Consider the following 20,033-nt stretch of genomic DNA (forward strand, 5'->3'; position numbering starts at 1 on the left):
TTTTATCCAACTTTTTTAATCATTGAAAATTATTATTTCATTACTTTTGCAACTGAATTTAATTAAATCGTCAAGTTTTTACTTAATAATAACAAAAATATTCCATTTATTATTTAATATTCCTTAATCATAAATCCTTACTTGTTTCTCTATTGGCAAAATATGGCAAATGGGAATAATCCGAGTGTAGTACAGTGTATAGCGAGCATGTACACGACCAGAACGAATCCGAATCCAAACACAATGGCGAATCCTGCAGGACACTCTTTTGGGTGTGTATAATAGCACGCACAGATTTCGTCTTATTGTTTTGAAAAATGCACACAAAATTCGTTTGCCCAATTTGTTTTTTTTTTTTATTCCTTTTTCTCTTTTCTGCTTTTCACTTGTTTATGACACGATTGAGGCAATAGGAATATACATATATAAAAGGATATCCTTCACAAAGCCGGTCGTTGTTGCTTTTATTTATTACTTTTATTTAATGCTTTTGATTTGTTTCTTCTCTTGTGAGGGGGAAATGGAAATGTAGCTTCTGGAAAAGTGCTCGTCGCGTGCGCGTTGCGAAAGCAGAGGAACCGAAAGCGTGCGGCGTCTAGCAGAGCGTGGCTCAAACTGGCGGCCAACGACGCCGCGCCGTCAGCGTTGGCAGCATTCAAACTGGAATTGTCTACGTGCGCTCTCTTGCGCTCGCTCTCTTCGTGCTCGCTGTGTTGGCGCTCGCTCACTGGAAGCAGCCAAGCAATGCACAAACAAAACAGAAACACAAACTGCCGGCATAGGGGTTGCCAATGGAAATGGACAGAGAGGACAGCAGAGAGCAGGCTCTCATCAAAACACTCTCTCACTCTCTTATGCGTTGTCTGCTGCAGGGATTGTGTGCATGCAGTGAGCATAGCAGCAACAACAACTCATGATGACTGCGGCACATGGCGACGTTGGCTTCGCTGAGGTTTTCTATGTGTATTTTATTCTTCTCTTTTTTTTTTGTTGTACAGTAAATGCAAAATACATTGTATGTACTGTTGTGTTGTGTACTACGTTGTCCCTCTGAACGGGCTGAACGGGCTAAGAAGAAGAAGGGGACAGCTCATTGGGATTCCGTTTGAGATTCACCTAATGGCACAAGTGTTGAGTGTTTTCAAGGATGAGGCGCAGTTTGCTTTATATATATGTATCTGTTTTTACATATAGAAGAAAAACATCTGTCGCAATGGAAAAATCAGGCAATTGATGCGTCATAACAACTTACCCCCTGTCCCTGCTCCTGTCCTGTCCCTCCCAACACCCTGCTGCCAAGTAACCCCTTTGTTTTGTCGCCTACCCCTGAGAAAAATGAATAAATGAAAGAATTGTCTTTGCCATTTTTCATGTCACATTCTGATGCGTAGCGAAAGTGAAGCAAGCACGACTTTAACTGCTTGGGAATTGTAAGGAAAAAGCTAAACTTAGCTAAAAGTTTTATATTTAAGGAAAGCTGACAACAATACCCCCCGTTTTTGCCCACATGTCAACAACTTTCACGCCTCAAGCTCTCATAGGGGTTTCCCCTTCCTCAACCTATCAGATGTTAACAAATGTGGACAGTTTTACAGAAGCAATTCATTAGAATTCATTCTGTAGTGGCAGCTGTCACATGCACCGCTATGTGGCACAAAAGGTGATCATGGCATGCGTATCGCATTACGCAGTTACCAAAATGTCAGTCACCATAATGACGTATGCCTGTCACGTTGTTTAGGCCATCGATCGAGGATCCTCCTCAATGCGATCCGAGGGGAAACCAGCCAAATGCCGCGCTATGGGGGCGTGCCAAGCGGAAAGGAAAGGTAGACAGACAGACGTTGCACATGTGGCATGTTGTTTGGTTGTTCTTGTTCTTGTTGTTGTCATGTGGGTTGTGTGGGTAATTAACAAGTTCATGTTTAATTTAAATTTGGTTCAGTTCGCGTGGGCAACAGGAAGTGCAATGAGATTGCCTTTCCTTCCTTATAGGTATTCTTCAAACTATATAGAGTTGTCTTTCCTTTCTCCTACTCCTCTTTTTCCTTCCCTCACACAGCTCGTAATTCAATCTATAAATTGTCAAGGGCTTGTTTCTCTCCCATTTGGTTAAGTTCTGCCAAAAACCCGAAATCCGCTTAATGTTTAAGCTCAATTATATGGCTTTTTTGTGTGTGTGTGTGTCCGTCTGTCTGTCTGTGACTCCATTCAGTTTGTTCCCCCTTCCGTAATTGATTCTTGGCCTAAGCGCCTTCAAGTAGGCTATAAACAAGCAAAGCGCCAGCTACAAATTCAAAGCATAAAATGTTGTGTCGAGCATTTTGTGAATTTGCGAAAAATATCATAAAAAAGTTTCGACCTCCTGTGGTTGTAGTAGTTTATTCGAGAAGTGGGAAAGGGAGTGAAGGAAGAAAGGAGGAAAATTGAAAGAGCTTACTCATACACAACACAGTTGGTCAGTTGGTTTCCCTTGCAACCACAAAGTTTACTGTTTTATTTACTCAGCACAGGGCGAGGCAGCAACTTGGACGTGGATGTGGCACGTTGCAGGGCAGCAAGTGGAGTAAATGGGAGTTTCAGGTTGTCTCCTGGACATGGGAACACTTAAAGTAATTCTACGAGTCGAGGTTAAACACCTCAAAGTAAGGGATGTTAGGAATGTAAGGACGGAAGGGTTTCCTTACGCTCTAAATGTATTCTTTTCATGAGGTGAATCATGAATAAGTGAAAAGTTAATCGATAGCTTGATGTGCACAATTTCTAACAAGGCTGCAAAGTGTAGGTTTGGTTAAGTAACAAATGTATACAACAAATATTTTTTATCTTGCTTTTTAAAGCCAATAATATTATTTAATTTAAATATTCCTAACTTTTTGAAAGGGTTCAACTTAAGATTATATTTTCTTAATTCTCCACTGTTTTAAATTTAAGCTGTAGAAAAGTATAAATTTTTTTGTAATTTGTTGTTTTTTTTCTCTATTTCTATACTTTTCACTTTCCCTATTTGAAATGCCTTTTCTCCTACTTGCATTCAAGGGTCACTTAGTGTGCAGTTCGTTGCTAGGTTCAATGTCTGGTCAAAGATCGAGTATCTGACAGATACATGCAAGTACTTTCCATAGCATTTACAACAAAAGACCATTGAGAGGAGGTACAAAAGAGATGCAGAGTCTTAAGTCGAAAATGATGCTCGTGAATGGGAGGCTGCATCTTTAACAGCAACAACAACTGCAACAACGCGACAAAGACAACCATTAAAAGTTACTTAAAATTGTTCAACAATTGAGAGAGTGGAAAAGAGAGAGAGAGAGAGAGGGAGATAGTGTCCGATTGATGTCCACAGGCGTTCAAGTGAGTGGAAAGAATCACAGACAATAGAACAAACATGCAACAACTGTGCTGCAACTGAAACTGCAACCATCAACAACAACAACTGTGCTGCTACCTTCAACTTCGACTGAAGTGCGAAAGCAACTTGACAACGGTTAATAATTGACAATCCAATGCAGCTGCAACTGCAGCACATCATGATCACGAAGATGATCATAATGATGCTGATGATGGGGCACTGAGGCGAACAAAAAGCAAAAAGAAAGAAAGTTTTAGTCTAGAGTGCTCGACTACGAGATACCCAATGTCTAGTTCCTTAAATACCCTAACATGTGTTCGTATTCACATAGATACATTATTGTTCTTTTGTGTACAAAGATCCGTTTGTTTATATTTGTCTGCTATTACATACATTTGCACAAACCTAATATACCTTCGATACAGGGTATAAAAAGATACAGTCGCAGTCGTTGCACTTTTAAAGTGTTGCAAGCACTCGAAAAACACCCACTTGGGGGCCCTGGGGGAAAACTCTGCTTGTGGATTGTGATTGGAGGGCAAGAGCTTCAATTGAGCCAGCGCCAGATTAACACACACACACACACACACACCCATATAATTGTGGCAAGTTGCAGCAGGGGCAGGGATCTGACATTGACATGCAGCATGCTGCAGGCAGCGTCTCCCGGTTGCATGCAGTTCTCGTCTGTGTGGGCGGCAGCTTGTCGCCAGAGAAGACACAGCTCAGTTTCTGTCTCTTTCTCTTTCTTCTTCTTAGTTCTGATATAAATAATATGAAACTTCCTACAATTTGAATGCGTAAATTGTATCTCAAAGATGCGAGAGCCGAAAAAAAGCGACGTTGCCTTTAATGCGACATAATTGATGCACAAAAGCGCGTCCTATTCATGTTTCATTATGCATGCGTTTGCCTCTGATTTGATTAACAAGCTGCATGAGTGTGCGTGCGTAAGTATCTTTCAGATACAAATACAGATACATGCACAATTGGGTGAGACTGCCTGGGAAGATTATAAAGAGCTACTTTCAGTTAAATTACAACAAAGCTGATGCCAATTTATCGATTTTTATATGCCACTTCAAAGATACTTTCTATATCTGTGTATCTATGTATCTCAATATGTGTGTGTCATTTTCAAGGAAGCCCTTCAAAGTTTTGTTTGCTTTATTTTCAACATGACATCGGGCCAACAGCGACAATTATCCGCTTAGCGTGTTCGGGCCAGTGCAGCGATGGGCAAAGTATCTTTAATATACAATTGAGTCATAAGTTACTGACCAAGCGATCGACTGTCTGTCTGTCTGCCTCACTGTCTTGGCATAATTAAGCGCTTTCGTTGCCGCATCAATTCTCCAACTGACACCAAGAGGAAAACACATTTTCTCAATTTAATGGACGTCGGCTAGAAACAATTGGTTTATCATCAAGACTCACAGATACAGCGTGGCAGCTCTAATGAAGTTGCCGCACGATGCATCGTGATGATGCAGCGCAAATCCAAATTAAGAGCCAAGCTGCGAGTATCTGACGGATTGTTGTTGAGTCGACAGCTGAGTAAGAGAAGATGAAAAATAATTACAAAAGTAAGAAATGAAAAAAACTGCAGCGCGTGCTATTGAACTCTTTCAAAAGATACTTTTCTATTTGAAAGATACTTTTGTATCCATTGTACTATTGTAGCTGTCAGCTGCATTTGACATTTTTGCACTTGACAATGTGCCGGAAATTGATTTCTTATTGCGGCAGCTGCAACTAGTTACAAAAGTATCTTAAGAATATACGTGTCTGTGTGGGTAGCTGCAAAGGGCAAACGATTTGTATTGCGAATGAAATTATGCCTCAATGTGGCAGCTTCAATGGGGCACAGACTCCACAGACTCCTTCAACTTTGGTGGTCGCGTTTAATTAAATTGCCAAATGAATCTTCAGCGTGGGTGGGTTTCGTTTTTCAAGCCTAACTGCAAGTAAATTTACAATTGCATGGTTTCGAAGTCGTTTTGAATTTCATTTTATTAAAAAACGCAACGAGCGGATGTTGAAGTTAAAGTTGCAGCATTCGCTTTATCGGCTTAATGGCCAAGAGAACCGTTCCAATAAGCGCCGCAATGTGTTGCATTTAAATGCTAATTTTATCAACTGGCCAACAGACACACACACGTGCAGTGAACGCAATCCAAGTTCCCAGTTCCCAGTTCCCAACTCATGCTCAAGTGTTGAATGTCATTAGCGCGTTGTCGCCTCGAGGTCTGGAAATGGAGTTGGAATCGGTTTCGGATTCGGAGTCAAACTCAAAGTCGAAGTTGCTGAAGCGTGCGAGAAAAACTAACAAAATGCTGTTGTTGCTGCTGCACTTCGTTAGCACCTTTTGAATTGGGGGAACATATCCGTAAGTGGACGCTTGATGACCGGAAACGACGCCAGGCAAAAGCTACATGTGTCGACTGCCAAACGCACACCTGAAACCAAGTCCAAAGAAAGTGAGAAAGAGCCAGAGACCGAGAGAGAAGGCGAGCAGTTAATGATGGCATTGGCCTCTCCAGATTTGGACTGTCTTGGTGTTGCCAGCATTTCAAGTGGTAAAAAAAAGATAATTTGATAGAAAAAATAAAAAAGTTAATAAAATCAAACATGCAAAAAAAAAGTATAAGTTTTATATTAACCAAATAAACTCCAGATTATGTGCAACTAATATATACATTTACAAAAAGCTGTAGTAATCCTATAAAATACGAGCAGCAAAGATATTTCGTTTATTAACAACAATATAATTAAAATCATTTAAAATAATTTCCTCTTCTTTAAATTTTATTATATTTGGTTTACAAGAAAGTTAGAACTATGTAACTATAAATTGTAATATTTAGACAAGTGGTAAAATTCGGAATAACAAAAAAGCCAAGTCTAGCTATAAACCAACTAAAATGGTAACACTGATTCAGTGCCACTGCCTCTATACCTACCTCTCTTTCTTTCGGGGCAGCAACTCCCACACGAAGCACAAATCGAAAAGACGTTGAAAAGATGTTGCAGCTGCCTTTGGGGGGAATAAAACAGATCACAATTGCCACAAAAAGTTCAGGCCAATTCAAGCGCAAAGCTGTCCAAAGTTAACAAGCAAATTGATGCAGTTGCAAGTTCCAAGCTGCAACTGCAACTGGAACACGGGGCATGCAACAGAAACAACAACAAATGGGCCAGCGACATGCAATTTTCAAATCGCAGATGCTACAGCAACAACAACAACAACAACGGCGTTTAAAAATAGCAGCATGTCACCAGCAGCAACAACAACAATTACAACAACAAATGCATCGATGTGGCAATGAAGCAGAAAGGAAAACTGCAAAAACAGCAACATCAAAACAACAACAGAGAAAGAAAAGAGACACAATCTCATCAGGCGCAGGAAAACAAACAGATTGTCGGCCAGGCAGACACAATTAATGCGCTACATTAAAATATTCATTTAAAAGGTGCAATTAATCTATTAATTAATCAGCTAAGTGATGAAAATGATCTAGAAATGATTAATAATTGGTCATTCAGCTAGTAACTAAATATAAAATAAAGCTAAGAAAACATTTACTGATCGCTAGATTATATATATCATTAAAATTCTAGAAAAATAGAAAGACATTCAGTACTTTAACAGATGAACATAGCTCAGTTTGGGTACCGCCCAAGGTGCTTTTGCCTTTGGGCTGATCGTGACGTTGCGATGGCTTTGATAATGCGCCCACCAATTGGCCCAACGGATGGCGAGTTGAATATTTTGCGCTGTCATTGCTCAGAGTGCAACTGCAACACCAACTGAAGCTGCAGCTGAGGCAGTGACGATTAGAAAGGATGACAAAACACAGCAATAACCAGAGGAAGATGGAGGGAGAGAGCAAGGAGAGAGGAAGGACCGTGGCATGTGCGTGATGCGCATGAGCGGCGCGTCATTGCGCCTTAAATGGGAGCAGAGTTGCAACTTGGCGTGCGCCCTCCTCGTTGAGGCGACACACTGAGAGAAATAGGGGGAGAGAGAGCGAGGGAGGGAGGAAACACTGCAATTTTTAGACATTTCTCATTGTTTTGTTGCATGTTTTTTATTGTGTTGTTTGCGAATGCGCAGCGATGCGTTTATTAAAAGACAACAACATAAACAAAAAAAAAAAAATACAGGCAGTTGGAGAGAAAGAGAGAGAGGGAGGGAGTTAGCAATGACAACAAGAACAGTCAATGTTGGGGGTGCTCTATGGAAAGGGAACAGAATCAGAATCAGAGACAGAAACAGAGAGCCAGAAATTGTCGTTGCCCTTTTTTGGCCAGGCGCATTTTAATCGCGCACTGAAAATCAAAGGCGAAAAGTGGCCAACAACAAGAGCAACAACAATGAGTGCAACTGCAACAGCAACAGCAGCTGCAGGCAATTCGGGGTCGCTGCAGTTTGAATGTCGAGAAACATAACTCTTTGGGATCTCCCATCTCCCGTTGTCCCGTTGTCCCGTTGTCCCGTCGTTGTTCCATTTGACGTTTCCCTTTTGTGAATTATTGAAATTGCGCAGTTTCTGCGATTGATCTGACAAACGGGAGGAGCAAGAGCAGAAGAAGCAACTGAAGCAACCAGTCTGAGTAACATTACAAGCAATCAATCAATCACTGAAATAGTCAAGATATCCGTAAGAGTCCATCGTATTACTTAGCTACCGTTTAAAGAGAGAGAAAACTTCTCATTCCATCGAAAAAGCCGCAGGAGCACGCGATTTATCGATGGAGACCAACCAATATTTTAGACTGGTCACGAACTCTGGGAAACGGTCACGTGAGACAAATGCCTAGGGCGTGTCTCTACAGAGACTTCTCTATTCTTGATTGGTTCTTCAAACGGAAACACTTAATGGATATCACATGTTATAGATACATCAATGCGATAAGATTCTGAAACTTCGATACATGAGTGAAAGTTTTCATCAATTTTGGATTGTGACGAAAACTAATCAATGCATCTGCATTTAATCTAAGTCTTTTAATCTTTATTATCAATTTGTGAACTAATGAATGATTCTTATTAGCAATCTCCATTTAGAGATTCATTCTAATGGATATCACATGTCATAGATACATCCGAGCGATAAGGCTGGAGATTTAAAAAGCGATCATCAAATTGCAGGAATATTTATTAAATGCATCGAAAAATAATCAATGAATATGTTTTTTTAACTTATATCTTCAGAAAACAAGATAATTTTCTTATCTATATTATAAATATAAATCTTATTAAATTTCCTCTATCTGCAAGGCATGCATTACCATAAAAAACAACGAATTGTTTTGCTGATTCTCCAAAATAAGAAATGAAAAAAAAAACACGCATTGCATTTTGCGCTGACTAAAAATAACATATAATTTTTTGTTGATCCCCCTCAAAGGGATTCCATGGAATTGAAATGAAAACAAAGCTGAGCAGAAGGATGTGAAATCAGCACAGAAACACCACAGAAATTGGGGGAAGCCAACGAAACGCTCCCCAATAATTTCCAGCCAGAAAGTCAAAGAAAAAAGTAACAGAAAGGCGACAGATACAGAAATCTGGGTCTGAGAATGGGAATGGTATGGGAACGGTTTCTGGGACAGGTTATGATATGTCAGCAGCATTTGGGAACAGCATTTAATTCTGTCGAAAAATATTTTCGTGAGGAATTTCAAGTGCTAAAAGAAAGAAAAACAAAAAAAGGTTTAAAACAATGAAATGGCCAATTATGACGAATTTTCAAATGAATTTAAATGTCCAGTCGGAGCAAGGGAAAGAAAGAAGGGAAGAAAGGGAGAGCACTTGAGAGCCGTTCAACGTCATCATTAGCACCCGAAAATGTCAAGTGGCATGTCAAGCGACGCCTTCCTCCCCCTCTGCCACTTCTCCCATTAATGATGGCATTTTGTCACACGCTGTTGGAGCTGCTTCCTCTCAGTTGGAGCTTTTGGTTTATGCTTGGCTCGATTTAATGATTTTTAAATCGCTTTTCATGTCTTAATTGACATCGCTTGGCTTGGCTTGGCTTGGCTTTCTAGTCTCCAGGAGACGCCACTATAAAAACCAATCTCGCCCAGGCATTTAGCCTAGATTCAGACTACATTGTGGCAATCTTCAGGTTCACATTGTGGGTCAGCTGGAAGTCAATTTGCCTCGATCCTTGCATTATCAGCAATTATCCGGCCAACTGTTTTCACGACTTTCCCACTCCCCTGCCCCTCAGAGATTGCTGCCTGCAAGTGGAACAAATTTATTTGCCCGCTACCAAACGACCATTAACAATTTTTCCAGCGACTAATCTTTGAATCTTGGCCTGGCTAATGCTTTGCCAGTTGGCGATGCTCATAATTCACCCACCAATAACCGACGGTCATGTTCAGGGGCGAAATCTGATCGCGCCTCTTCGTTTCGGACTTTCCATTAGGATAAATTGCTAAAGAAAATTGCACATGGAAAATGTGCAATGTATAAAAATGTCAAAGATCGGATCGCAGTCGCAGTCGCAGTCGAGACTTTTCGACTCCTCGACTCCATGGAGACGATGGTGACTCCACTCTGCGCTAGATTAATGATCGTGCAAAGACCCGAGGATTATAGCGCTTCAGTTTGGTAGCCTCCACTCTAATGACGTCATTATGACCAAGCACAGCACGTGCTCCACTCCAATTGCCAAATAAACGAAGCTCTAGGCCTTCCTTTATTTTTTTTTTTTTAGTGGTAATGGCAACAACAGTGGCTCTGTGGTTCTGTTGCTGCCTCAGAGCCAACTGCCGCATGGCTAAATAAATAAAAATTCAAATTTAAATTCAAATTATTATCTCTTCCCCTCCCTCGACTGTCCGCACGCCGCAGGCCGGAGGCCGACAATGAGGGGGTGTCAAGTTTCATGAATATGCAAATTAGAGTCAGGCCATGGAAAACCATCAGCATGATGATATATGGGCAGGAGACGCAGCATGGAATCAGCGTGCATGAATTGTAAATAAATTTATTGCGTACGCAGATTTCTTGTTTATCTCTCTCTCTCTCTTTCTCTTTCTCTGTTGGTTTTTAATACCCTGCAATTAAGTTCTCAAAAGGTGCTTAAAGTTCGTTTATTATAATTGTTTAAACACTTAAAAATTTTTATTATTATTGTCAAAGAAATGCAGAGAGTAGTTGTAGTTGTTGTATTCTTTTTAATATATATTACAGAATATTTCAAAATTACAAGAATTCTTATAATAGAAAATTAAAAAATATGAAAAATCCATTATAGCATTAAATTACTAGGAATTTCGGAATAAAACGTTTATTAAATAAATTTACAAATTTCTTTTAAATACAGGGTGTTTTATAGTACAGAAAATTAGACTTCTACAAATTTACTTTAGTTTTATGGTGCGTTCATGCGAGAAAAAAATATAGCAAGTAGAAGAGTTACTTTCATACTACACGAAAACTTCACGAATATGAATTATAAAATATTTTCTTTTTTAAATGGGGAGGAAATTTGGCAACGTACTATACTGGAAAATGATCAAAGCTCAGGCATGGGAAACTGTTCTGGGCTCTTGGGTTAAAAACTGACAACTCGACAAATCCCAAAAGATTTTGACATAACAAGTCACAAAGTTGAGATTTGTTTGATCTGAAGTTGATGTGAGGAAGCTCTTGATGACAGGATTAAAAGACTTGAGATGCCTGCACGTTGAAAAAGAGCGCGGTATCACAAAACGAATGAAGACTTCTCAGGCCTTTAATTGCCCTCAGATGGAACAATCCAAGTGATGGCCATGGTCAGGAACTTGGCATCTGGTATTTGGTATTTCAATTATAACATTCGCTGCGATAAACCTAATTGATTGACTGGTCAGTCGAGGTGCTGATAATATTTATACGAGTACCACGTTCAGCCCCAACGAGCAATATAATTGCATTTTCCACAAGACAGAAGAAAACAAAGAATAGCAACAACATCGAAGCAAAACGAAACGAAGAAGAAGAATGGCAGGAGCAATAACAATGCTGTCTGGATGCATTTTCCACGCTTTAATGTTGCAGGCGGTGCACGTTTCTCGGCCTGGTCATTACATAAACCATAAGCACCAGCTACAGCAACAACGAGAGATGTGGAAGCATCCAAACACAAGATGTGGCAGACACTGCTCCACTGGCCTAGGCACAGGCCAAGTCTCAGATGCAACACAGCGCTTGTTTATGCCACTTCGGGGCCATTTTCACAGTTTACTTTCTTGGATTGCATCTCTTTCTCTTCCTCGCGCACCCTCTCTCTCTCTCCGTCTTGTTCTCTTGTTGAAGAAAATTATCTGCTGTGCAACGGTAAATGTGATGCACTTCAGCAATCTCCTCCAATTCCCTCAGCTGAACAAGTGCAACGTGGCACATTTTCAATGCAAAAGCAAACTCACGATTTTCACCCCAGGGACGAGATGGCGGGAGGCCTAGAAGAAAACCCGCCAGGCAACTTTTTAATGCAGGATTATCCACGACAACCACAACAACAACATAGCAGGAAAGGCTACAGCAAGCGTACTCGACTGGGAGAAACCCTGTCCGTAAAAAATTAAATTAAGTTCTGAAAATGGAAAATGTCATATATAATATATTATATCCGATCTCGATTAAATTTTTAACACACATTAAAAATATAGTAAGCGGCTTTTAAGGCGGTATCTTTAAAACTGACGTTGTTAATAGTTTAAGAATTGTCGAAACCATTAACTTTTTCGTGTCTACAGCTCTTATAGTTTCTGAGATCTTGGTATTGATAAGATTGCCACAAACTCATAAGCCCCTTGAACCCCTTGGTTACTGGGCCAACAACAACAACTGGTAACTGCATCCCATCAACTGGAGCGCCCTTACTTTGCTCTTTGTTGTTGTCAACAAACTTTCAACTAGGAAGCAAAAGCAACAAAAATCTGAACAGTCGGCGCCAGTTGAATGAACTCCACGGAAAGCTGGAAGCTGCAACGCGGTTGCTCCACAGCTGAAAAATGGTTCACTTTTTTACTTTTTTTTGTAGTCGGGCCTGCCACAGGTAATGATGATGTTGCCACAGCTCCCTGTGAAAGGAAGCATGGCAAAACGAGGCCAAAACTACGGGGCGAGCGGACGACAAGCCAGAGACATCCACACACACACACACACACACACAAAGCGTCAGCAGGAAACGAACCACAATAGACAACATGGTACCTAACAGGGAACAGGAACTCTCTGTGAATGCTGCGCCTCGTTGTGGTTGCCTTAATTCACAATCAATAGAAGAAACAACGCTCAACCGAGCGCAAATAATTCCCCAAGAAAGCTGCAGATTTTGCGATCGAAATTGATAGGGACATGGGGGGAAGATGATGCTAGAGACGCAGGCAGGCGGGAAGGCAAAGAGAATGGTGCATTTCAACACATGCCGCCAAGTAGCAAAAAGAAACAGCAGTCAGCAGATTCACATCCACATCCAGATCCACATCCCAACATAGGAGCGCCCATTTGTAACTCAATGGCGTGTAAAATAGCTGCCGGGCAGTTGGACGGCCGGACAGAACGGACGCATAAACAGAGTAGGAGAAGGTGCTGCCAGTTTTATTCGTTAGAGATGAGTTTCCCCTTGCATGGACTGCGACTTTCACATATTCGTGATCGATAACAGTTGCTGAAATTAATAAATCCTTGTGAGTTATTGATTAACTGCTCTAGTTATCGATTGACTAAACAGAGATGGGTTTGAATGAAGAAATAGACTCTATCTGCCTTACCATAAAAACTTGAGTTTTTAAAATTTCAAAGGGGCATCGAACTCATGATTTAGCGAAAAATATTTATTTTTACAAAATGAATTAAATTTGAATGCAGAATGAATTTAGAGGCCAAAACAAACTCAAAATGACATTCCGCTTGAAAATCGGTCCTGTTTTGACGAAGTTATAAAAGATTGAAGTTGGTCGCACCGTTGACCTACCAAGTTTACAAGTCAAAATTTTTGTTCATTTTCCCATGATTTTTTACAAAAATATGAAAGTTCTCAGAATCAAGTTTAAAGTGTTGTTTTATACTAATTACGATATAAGGAGTTGATTAAAAGTGAAAACTTGAGATTTAAAATTTTCAATTTTCAAAATATCAAAGGGGGGACCCTTAGCATCAAACCCATGATTTAGCGGAAAATATTTTATTTTACAAAATGAATAAAGTTTGAATGCAGAATGAATTTAGAGGCTAAAACAAAATCAAAATGACATTCCGCTTGAAAATCGGTCCAGTTTTGACAAAGTTATAAAAGTTTGAAGTTCGTCTCACCGTTGACCTAGTCACTTTACAAGTCAAAATTTTTGTTAATTTTCCCATGATTTTTTACAAAAAAATGAAAGGACTCAGAATCAAGTTACTAATTTTTTTATACTAATTACTATAAAAGGAGTTGATTAAAAGTGAAAACTTGAGATTTGTAATTATAATTTTCAAAATTCCGAAAGGGGACACTAAGCATCAAAATCGATTACAGTTGAAAATCACTGCATTTATCGACAGTGACTTAATATAGCGCATCTCTAGCTGTTGATCGCAAGTGTGATCGAGTGTCGGTTCTTGTTGTTACTGTTGCTGTTGGAAGCAGCTGCCGTTTTGTTCGATTCTTCAGCTTTCAGATTCTCTTCTCGTTCAGCTGTTGATTGTTGATGATGATGATTATGATGTACACATACTTTGTTGTTGCACTGTGCTAAAATTTAATAAGTGCAAAAATAATCGCTTGCTTTATGCAAGCTCCTAATGATTGTGCTTTTGCCTATTGTTGTAGTTGTTTAGTTAAATTTCTTGTTGTTGTAGTTACATTTGCCTTTCTTTGGTTCAATGAACTGCTCTTGTTTCTGCTGCTTGTGTGTGTGTGTATGTGTATGTAATTCAAAGCGAAATTATAATGTTGCAAATTGGAGCTCAGCAACGAGAGCCACAACAACAACAAATACAAAATACAAAAAAAAAAAACCAGTTGAAGTTAAAGCTACATATATTTCTCCCCTCTTTATTATTCTTCCCCTTTTCCACTGTCAGCGAAGCGCGCGTAAAATAATTTTTTATGAGACGGAGAGTTCTTGTCTCTTTTGTTGTTGTTGTTGCTGGTATTGTTGTCGCCGCATTTGTTGCTCGTGTAATTAAATAATGTTAAGTTGAGCTGCGAGCGCAGAGTTGACAAACTGACACGCGAGCTACGCTGGTCAATTTATGCCAAGGGGGATCATCAAGAGGGGGGAGGAGAAAAGGGGACACGATTATGGGAAGCTTTATTTAATGCGTAAGTAAAAATAGTTTCCGACAATATGACTGGTGGGTAAATTGAGTGCCATGATGCACTTGACATCTCAGCCCAATTGGATGCATAATTTGATTAGGCATTGCGTGCAGTTTACAGAGAGTTTACTGTGGTGCATACAGAGTCCACAAGATGACACCAGAGATCATGATATTAAAGAGATCAAATAAAGTTATTCCTTAATTTAAGTTTCTAGTGAAATCATGAACTCATTGTTAACTTTTCAATTCGAATTTCAGATAAACTGAAAGTAGCGCAATTGAAATATCATCGAAAACAAATTGGCTGTACATTAGAAACGCATAAAACTTCATTAAGTTTGTATTCTTCAACGCTTTAAGAACAACTCGCGACTGCAGTTAACAATTAACTTGGCCCCGGCGAAAGATATGAGGCAACAGATAGGAAGGCCTAAACTGGAGAGAGAGGAACTCAACAGCTGCGCCGCTTGAGTGCATCCACTTCGTAGCGAGCAAACAACTTGCAATGAATTGCAATGATATAAAGAAGTGGAGAAAATAAAACTAGAAGCAACAGCACAACGAAATAACAATAAAATATTGTACAACAATAAGTCGGACCCCGTTGTCTGTCCATTTTTTTTTTTTTAACTCGCTTGAAGTTTTCGCTCGTCAGCGTTACCCCAACTTCAATTCCAACTCCAGTTCCAGCTCTGACTCCAAATCTAACTCCAGCGGGGGTTACCAAAGTGCGCATGAAATTTGATTCTCGGAAGAGTTCATTTCTTGCTTACCGGGAAAGTTGCCAGGTAATGAAATTTACTGCCCAGCTACGAGAATGCTGTACTAACTTCATTAAATTACAAACAAACGTACAGACAGACAGAGCATACATTCATATGTAATACATAGTATGAAGTAACTGCTTGGCTAGAGTTGTCAGGGGTTACCAAAAAGATCTAACAAACAGGCCGTTAGACCGCCCACCAGGCTAACTAACGGCACTTTGGGGAATTGTGCCTTATTCAAAATAAAAATAGCCGAAAACAGAGAAAAACCAAAAAAGATAAGTTATCTTCGGCAAGCCGCAAATTTGATACACTTACAAATCCCAGAATTTAATATTCGGCAGATCGACAGCGAAAACAAAAAACAGGATGGATGTATTATAAACATACGATCGCTTAAAAATAAAAAAAAAGTTCATTATGTAAATTAAATATTTATATTTGCCACGCATGCGTTATCAACGTCAAAAACTCAAACATAATATCTGCAGCAAAAGGAACGTACCTGTACGAAGATTTATGAAGAGATCTCCCAAGCTGAAAGACTTGTTTGCAAGGGTATAAAGAGATAGCAAGTATGCAGCCCATTAGAGTGCAATAACATTGAAACATTCAATAATGGGCGAGTTCAACAGGGACAACTTGTAAATTTGATTTTCACAAACATTTTTCACAGGCAACTGTTTTTTTTTATTTCGACTATCTGCATTGAGTTGTTATTGCCGTTGTCATCGTCATTGTCATTGACATTGTCATTGCATCCCCGTGGGATCAGCGAGCTCCCCAAATTGGCAGTCCCTCAACGAGGTCTACACATGTTAACCAAGCCATTGTGGCCTTTTCTTTTCTGGCTTGGAACAAAGCGAAAAATGTTTGCCCTTTTGTTTTTTTTTGTTGTTGCTGGGAGGATAATGCATTGATTTCTGGCGTTACCATTCGCTTTTACTGCTGTCCATGGAAGCGTGAAGTAAGACAGAAGCCCTCGACTGGGGTGTGCCTCAATTGTTTGTTATATTCCTCTTCCACACCCCAAATACTGTGCCTCCTTCTGTTTTTGCACAGGAGTTGGGAGGGGGAGTCGATATCCAAGTACTGCTACAAACCAGCTGGATTGTCTTTTGTTTGCCATTTCCATTGATGCAGCAGCCTGTGTCGTGCATTGTATTTATGTAATCGCAGATGATTCAATGGATTTGATCGAAATATCAAACCAATTTAAAAATAACTCTTTTCTAATGCGCAAATGCCTTAGTATCGAAGTATCGATGCCAATGCATCTCGATATTGCTGATTAGTCTGGTTGATTCGTTACTAACCTGTATTTTCCAACACTGCAGCTGATCTTCCTATGCTCCTTCAACACATTTACACATGCACACTTAAGCACACACAGACACTGTGATCTATTTGCCGCTTTATTTAATATTTCACTGGCTTGCCTTTAGTATCAGCTATATGCCAAACCGTTTTATATATGTATTTATTTATTTATTTAAGCAAATTCAATGTGAAACAATCAAATTGATGCACTTGCTGCGCGACGCGATAAAAACTGAACTTGCATCGATGCCAACCACAAAACGAATAAAGCGAACAGACAAAAAATAACAGACGCAAAACACGACAGGCACCGCGCGCGGGAGCTAGAAAGAGACGACGACTGTGAGTTCGCATTTATTTGCATGTGGTGGTGTATGTGAGTGATTGACATGCAAATCGCGTTGTGCTCTTCCTCTTGATCGTGCCAGTGTTGTTCCACTATTTTTCGAAAACAATTAAGTTTCCATATTTTGCACTCAATATGCAAAAGAAATTGTGGAAAGTTCTTGTTGCAATAACAACAACAACAACAACAATGTTGTCCATGGCCGCAATTGCAACCCTTTATGCTAGAATTACGCTGACCATGCGAAAAAGGGGGAAAGACGCAGTTTGCGTTTCTCGTTTACATTTGCATGCTGAAAGGATTAGAAAGAAACCGGTTTGTTGTCCATTGCGTTCCATTCCACGTTGGCACAGAAAACAGCTTAGCAGTTTGGTCAGCGTCCAACTGTGAGGGTTAGCAGTGATTTACTTTTGGGGGTGGCTGTTACACACACACACACACACACTGACATAAAATGCAGTTGCGTCCACACTTCATTGTAATGGCCAAGCATTAGGGCGACACTTGAGTTTGTGTTGCATGTCAAAGTCAGAGCATCGCCGACGGTTCCCCCGTCTCTGTCTCTTATGCAAATGCAAACAAAAGCGACCGCCGAGACGCAAGAAGTCACGTGCTGACAAACACCACCAAACAGAGCTGAACTGCAACTCCGACGACGACGCCGTCACTAATAAGCGGCAAATAATTGGCAGACGAACTTGAGACTACCCCAATGCCTCAGTGGCCAAAGGGGAGAGAGGGGGAAGGGATGTGTGCTCGCCCTGGAAACCGCATGACACTAAAAATCGATACGACTGCCACCCCAAAATAGAAGCATTCATTTCGCCCGCTGCAGGTTGTCGATCCTTGGAATGTTTGTTTGCCTGGACACTCTGCCACTCGGCCGGCTTCCAGCCATGGATGGCCAGCTGAAAGAGAGCGGCAGAGAGAAAGGGAGAGAGGAAACGTTTCCATTACTCTTATTGCTGCAATTGATGTCTGCATTTGTGGGCATTGTGGCAGGTAAGCTAAATAACATTATGTTATGGCCCAGTACATGACTCATTATGGGAATCATAGAACTTTACAGAACCCCACCGAAAGCCTCAACAATTAGAATTTCCGGCTATAAAATTGTGGAACCTATAAAGAACATGGAGAACAAACCAAAAAGCGTTAGGCCAGAACCATGTCAAACAGTCGGTCTGTCATTCATGTCACTCTCTGTCTCTGTCTCTGTCCAGCTGTCCAGCAAACTGACTGCGATTAGAGCACATTTCTCTCAAAGCATTTGAATGTCAAGGGAAGGCATAAAGCACGCCCGAAAATGCAATGCAGCTCTATTTAATGGCCACCAAATGATCATTACGAGGAGGCCACCCGCCTCCATCTCTGCCTCCATCTGCATCTGCATCGCTGTGCAATGAGCCAAGCGACCTGGGCTCCGACATAGGCGACAATTAATTTGGTCAACGAAGCGCGTCTAATAATGTGACTACAATGACGACAATGGGCTGGGTACACTCGGTGTCTATGTCTGACTATGTCTATGCCTGTGCCTGTGGCGTTCCAGACAAAGCTCGGCTTGGGTTTCGCAGCTGGCCAGCTGGCAAGTGTTGGCTGGAATATGTATGTTTGCTGTTCCAGCGATATATATCATTTTGATATATATGCCATGGGGCCATGGGGCCACTCCTACCTTGGGCGGCAACAACAACGTTATAAATTAACACTAGAGAGTCTACCATACACAGTGGGCGGTGGCAGGCCATAAATGCCCAACAACAAATGGAAAACAATTAACCGTTGCATGTTGCAGTTGCAAACCTAGTCGGTGGCTCAATCGTTCAGAGGCAATGCGTGAGATCGTCAGCGAAAGATAATGACCCTAAAAATGGTAGTCGGACAAATGAGCGATCGTTAATCTTAATGGATGTTTGTGAGTTTACCCGAAATTGGCTGTTCATTTGCTGATCTAGAACAAAAAGAAATCTATCGAAAACTAAGGATATTATGCAATAAAAAGAAAAGTTTGTCAAAACTCGTATTTAAAATTATTGACAAGATTATAAGATTTTAAAATAAGTAGATGTAGATGTTCGTAAAATTTTGTTTTTACCCTTTTTTCTTGTTCAGTCAAGCTTAGAATGAAATAGTAAAGCCCCTATGAATATTATTAAATCAAGAACATATTTTGACATAACTTTTAATTAAAACTTGTTACAAGACTAAAATTTGTATATTTAGCTATAATATTTCTTACTGATTGTTGAAATTATCTTTAGGCTTTTTTTTGATTTGATTTAAGAATTTGATAATATTGCCTCGAGTTATTTGTACATGTTATTTAATACTATAGTTTAATAATTTTTCAATAATATTAAAATTTCTAGTCATTTCTTTTATTACTCATATGGAAAAATAATATAGCCAACTGTCTGTGAATATTATATCATTTGCCCAGTTTTTGCCCATTTCTTCTGTTTATTTGTCCTTTTTTGCGCCCCTAAGCATCACTCTCACTTTTAACGCGTCCTGAGCCAATAAATCTGAATAACAAACTTCAGTTAAGCTATAAAAACAAAAGTGAAACATGCTAGAAATCAATGAACTTGAATTTCTTGCCATCAAAATATACAAATAATGGAAATTTGTGAGAAGATATGCAGACCATGTACAAAAATAAAACCCCGATTTGGTACCAAAAAATTTAATCCCAAAGCATTTGACGCATTCCCAGAGCACCAATGCTAAGGGTTGAACAGGGGAAAAAAGCTACCCTCAAACAGTAGGGAAAACTGCAACTGCACTGCATGTTGCAACAATGAGAACGATAACAACAACAACTACAACAACAACCCCTAATGTCGTAATGCCCCCGGGCACATTCACAGGACGAACAATGCGACGCACGATGGTGGCGCATTTTGCAATGACAAACAACAATAAAACTAC

The 20,033-nt window shown here is 40.1% G+C and overlaps 1 protein-coding gene across 4 annotated transcripts in view; it reads right to left on the reverse strand.

The window, feature by feature from the left end:
- Positions 1-16,819, reverse strand: part of LOC117786783 (neurotactin) — a 28,193-nt gene extending 11,374 nt beyond the window's left edge. For 2 of the 4 annotated variants that reach the window (XM_034625170.1, XM_034625167.1), the window contains exon 1: positions 142-619. The gene's annotated coding sequence lies outside the window, so the exon portion shown is untranslated. Of the gene's footprint in view, positions 1-141; positions 620-9,571; positions 9,583-16,749 lie in introns of those variants that run through there. The other 2 variants (XM_034625168.1, XM_034625169.1) reach the window with 2 other exon arrangements.
- Between the last annotated feature and the right edge of the window lie 3,214 nt (positions 16,820-20,033).

This window comes from Drosophila innubila (assembly GCF_004354385.1).
Source record: "Drosophila innubila isolate TH190305 chromosome 3L unlocalized genomic scaffold, UK_Dinn_1.0 0_D_3L, whole genome shotgun sequence".
NCBI classification, from domain to species: domain Eukaryota; kingdom Metazoa; phylum Arthropoda; class Insecta; order Diptera; family Drosophilidae; genus Drosophila; species Drosophila innubila.